Source organism: Haliotis cracherodii, unplaced genomic scaffold (genome assembly GCF_022045235.1).
Source record: "Haliotis cracherodii isolate W230 unplaced genomic scaffold, xgHalCrac1.p SCAF_15, whole genome shotgun sequence".
NCBI classification, from domain to species: domain Eukaryota; kingdom Metazoa; phylum Mollusca; class Gastropoda; order Lepetellida; family Haliotidae; genus Haliotis; species Haliotis cracherodii.
In genome coordinates, this window is record NW_027266270.1 from 21,235,196 (window position 1) to 21,240,270 (window position 5,075).

Sequence of the window (5,075 nt, forward strand, 5' to 3'; positions counted from 1 at the left end):
TTATGTTCCTTTAGAAGAAGACATACAGATAGCATCAATCCTCAGACTAACTAACAGGTCAATCATTAAGCCCCAAACAGTTAATGTGATAAAGGTTAAGACAAAGAAAAAGTCGTATTTTGACACGACAACATTGTATGAGATCCAGGGTGAAGAGGGAAATTACATTAATTCAGAACCAGGATTGATGGTAGGAAACTCACTGGCCAGGTTGAACAAGCAAGGTGAAATACCAGTCATGTTAGTCAATAATACAAATAAAACATTCCGACTCAGGAAAGGATGCATCCTTGGAAAGATAGAACCCGTGCCTGAGGCTAATGCAGTACTGTTAAAAGACATGACAGATAGGATGAACTCAAAAATGACGGAAAGATATAACAGGATAAGTGAGGCAGATATTGATGTGCCTGTGGAGCACAGGGAGGTCATTACCAAGTTGCTCTATAACCATCACAGCAAAAAAAGTGTAGGTTTCCATCTTCCGGAAACCTTCCGGATACCTTCCCATTTTGGATCCGGCCCGGATACCTTCCGGAAACCTTCCGGAAACCTTCCAAAAAAAATGTCAAAATTTGGGGGGTGCATTTTGTTCACTTAAGTGTGAAACACATAAAAAAAATTAACTTGAAAATACCAAGCAATTTGAAGGTTGTTGAAGGCATCTGGAAGGTTTCCGGAAGGTATCCGGATGCAAATTTTCTTCATGACTTGCTTCTGGTAAATAATGTTAGCCTGTGCATTACAGATACCTGTTGTAATATTCTGTGTTATTTGAATGGTAAATATCCTCCTAAAACATTTTTGGAGAAGAAAATTGTTCAATTTCATATTTTGTCCTTTTTGGATGTTAATGGTATTTAATGAACAAACATCAGTTCTTGTATAATGATATCCTTAAATTTCATGTCCAGACTTCCAGTTTGTACTGAGAAAAAGAAAAAGTCATTGACAATGTGCTCACTTGGGCCTTTGGTCCTAGTGAGATGATAATAAGACTATTTGTAACGGTACATGTACCAAAATACTAACTTCATTGACATTTGCCTCACCCTAGTTTTATGGTACTACAGTAAGCTCTTCCACAGTTACTGTGAATTATTTTATTAAAAGGGATTGACAGTTAATTTGACACTGGAGTTGTAACCACTGCACATATATGTGTATTCAAATAATATAACAACGATGTGCTTAATACTTCACAAATATCTCCAGAAATAGTCATTTTAGTTATAATTGCAGAAATACTTTATGAATGACCCCTTCACTGTTGCCTTGATCTTACACTTCAACCCCTCATGAGTTATCACTTTTGAGTGTGAATTTGACCTTCAATATCAGTGATAAATATTTCAAAAACATTTCAAAGAGCTATCCAGCACATAAACCAAATATGCAGTCCTTTGGTAGAATTCAACATATCATTGACCAAAATATGGAAGTAATGTATCCAGTATATGTATAAGAGTTACTAAGACTTCTGTAGAAAAGGCAATTTAAGGGAAAATGAAGTATATATAGATCACACACGACCTTTTTCCAACTTTGACCCCTGCCCACAGGAAGAGTTAGACCACAAACAAACTTTTGTCTGGTTGTGACTTTAATCTTTGACATAACAGATCAATGTGTCATTAGACGTTTTCAGAGCAAAGGAAACATGTGTTATTTATCTTGAGATGCCCAAGCAATGCATGGTTTCATAAGATAAGTGTGGCTATTAAACTGAGGCAAAATCATGAAACATCCCCAATTACACAGCTGGTAAATGAAACATAAGCAACAATCAAATTATCAATTTCTTTTATTCATATGCCTATAGTATATCGCACATTGAACAGTGTTCACATGATGGTTCCTGATGCAGTATGCAATTTCATCCTATTCTTCAATACTCATAACAGAGTGTGATAACTGTTCGCTTGACAGTACCTACGGATTATGTTCACCAGTTCAGATAACTTACTTTCCCTCAATCCTCCTTTTCTTTCTATATTGCCATGGATGAACAGGAACCAGGATGAGGGGATAACAGTTAGACTCTATCTCTGCTGCATTGTGTTAGTAGAATTGTGAACTTTCCATTTGGTGTTTGGGTCCACATTTAAAGACAATAAGTCCCATTTATCATTCCTTTCAAGTGTTTACAAGAATTTCCTGAATGTCCTGGAAGAATTACACTCCAGCTTGGCATTGGTTTGTCTTCTCACATTAGCCAGACCAGCCTTTGTGTGTCCCAGTACCAGTTGGCATACAATTTCTCGGTCGGCCTCCATTGAAATAACAGGACCCTCATCATCGCTGTCTGCAAATCACCTCTGATATCTGAAGTGGTGCAGCCTCTGTTTAGGACTCCCTTGTCTGGTCCTTCCAGACTGTCAACCTGGAGTACTCATCCAGGGATCTCAAGCAGGACTTCAGTTTCTGCAGCATTATGTAAAAAGATTTTAGCAATCAAAAAGAATTGTTGCCACATGTGCTTACAGATAGAAGGCAGTAAAATCACTTAGGTTGTCATATGTGAGTCTTGTTATATGCTAAACATTTAAGATAATCACATCTCAAATCTCAACCAGGCAAACCAGTGACTAATGTTATGAACTCGGTCCAGACAAACCGATGATAACTATTATGGACAATATCCCACATCAGTGTGGTATGATTACATGTGATCAATGAGCCTACTCAATCACAACCTTATCTATTAATTAGGCTTGGAATGCTGGGAATCTTTATAAGAGATGTCATTTAGTGATTGTTTCAACTCATCAACATGGAAAAATATATATTCACAATCCTTGTCATATAGCCAAACTATTGCTGGATGCAGTGTTAAATAAATGATTTGGCTTTAACACTGCTTTGAACAGTATTCCAGATATATCACCGCATGTTAGTTTGATGTGGGAAGAAAGTCCTAAGTGATGCAGGTCTTTGATGAATCCCACGAGTATGTGTATAATGCTGACAAACCTAGCAACATAATCGGGGAGAACCAGGATTTGAACCCATGACTATAGGTTTCTGCTAAGCCCAAGAGATGCAACTCTGCACAGATAATTGTAGTGCCTTAGATAATAGGACATCCGTGCCTACAGCGATAAGGAAAAACAAACTGAAGACATATTTGCAAAATAACCATATGAACCAAACAGAATAATTTCAAAATATTTACCACTCACTGTTGCTCTTCTATGGTCCTTCTTTGCATTGATGCTGCACGGATGACTGTCTCTTTTATTCATCCGGACATTCTACAAACATAAGTAGCATTCACATCACAGAAATGTCCAAACTGTACATGTTGTACATTTGATTCAAATGAAAAGACCCTGGTTGTGATTCCGACTTAGAACTACCCTAATCATAATAATTCATGTCAAACATTCAGAGATGACATTTATCCCCATATTTAACAAATGTTAAAACAATATTTTGACAACAAAGTCAGGGTCATTCAACACATACATTACATAGGAAATAACTTGTTCGACAATGCAGAGAGATCCTCACCGAGGTGAATGTCATTCCATGAATTATTGCCACATTTTCTTGAAATGCAGATTAATGCAATGCAGTATTACTTTTATTTCTAGGCTATTTGTTTGGCTTTTCCATGGCACTGTTTTGACAGAGATCTAACCTTGATATGACACTTTGTTCAGAAATGATATAAATAAGAGAATACTTTATTATTCCAGAGAAAATTTGGGTTACATAGTAAAAGCACAGAGAAACAAGTATAAGATTCATGATTTAAGTTAAATACACTCGACCCGTGAAGATTCCGGGGTAGACTAGGTCTTCAGCAACCCATGCTTGCCGTAAAAGGCCATTATGCTTGTCGTAAAAGGCGACTAACGGGATTGGGTGGTCAGACTCTCTGACTTGGTTGATGCATGTCATTGATCTAAATTCCGTGGCTCGATGCTCATGATATGAATCACTGGGTTGTCTGGTCCAGACTCGATTATTTACAGACCGCCGTCATATAGCTGAGTGCGGCGTTAAACAACAAACCAACCTAAATACACTCATACATACACACACAAACACAACATCCAAACACCAGGGTTAGAAATTGGCACTAGTCATTTTGACATTTTAAAGGTTTTGCTATATGCTATCATTTTAGGACTAGTGGACTGAAAGTGTTAGTTTCTACCGTTGCAAACACTAATCAACTAATGAATTGAGTGGTCAGACTAGGTTGTCATCATACTCTGAGGGCATGGATCTTTGCTGAAAATAACAATCACTAGATTGCCTGGTCCATGTTCAATTATTTACAGGCTGCCATCACAGAGCTGGACTATTGTGAGTGTGATGTTTCACATTACATTGAAATATACCATGATGAATACATGTAGTTTGTATTTATCACAAACAAAAATACTCACTCAATACTTGGTATCCTCCCTGAGGATGTCTGTGAACCTCCCCACAAACCCTGAACATGCTGAAACAGAAAACAACTAACTTGTCTTTAGCCTTTCAATGTTTCAGTGTGAATTTGTTAAAGATTGATAAGCTGTCATTATTCATTGTAATCCATATCTCACTTTCAGGTGGTTCAGGTGGCAACACATGATTGGAATTGAATGCCACGTTTTGTTTGACATGCACTTTGCAAGATTTATACCCTTGGTAACTAACCCTCATCATCAAATCCCAGCGTTATGTTGAGAATAAGGACACGACCCTTAAAGTCCTGCACCTGTAGCTCTTATGCAATCCCAAATAGAAATACCATGTCACAACAAACACTTGATCATAATAATAACAAAGGGTTTCCGAAAACAACAAAACTAAAAGGGCCCTTGACGTTTACAGTAGTAACATGGAGATCAGGAAAATATCTAAATCAATCCATTCCATAAGATCTCTGTATAGAAATCATGGAACATTATGTCTCGAAGCCCTGCTACGTACCTGGCATCTGCAATCTGCTCTTCCTTCCTTCGGCTGTCAATCGAGTTTTCGAAATACTTGACGTCCTCGTTGTGGATGGATCAGGTGGATTTCGACCGGGATTTCCGAGTTAGAGGTGATTGAGAACAATGTATCGATATACG

General features: G+C 37.7%; 1 long non-coding RNA gene across 1 annotated transcript; it reads right to left on the bottom strand.

Annotated features, from left to right (window-relative positions):
* Nucleotides 1-2,341: 2,341 nt before the first annotated feature.
* LOC139462123 (uncharacterized) lies at nt 2,342-4,443 on the bottom strand. Its single transcript, XR_011653013.1, has 3 exons — nt 4,401-4,443; nt 3,176-3,254; nt 2,342-2,424 (listed from the first exon to the last, which is right to left on the bottom strand). It is a non-coding gene; the product is annotated as an uncharacterized lncRNA (long non-coding RNA).
* Nucleotides 4,444-5,075: the final 632 nt, after the last annotated feature.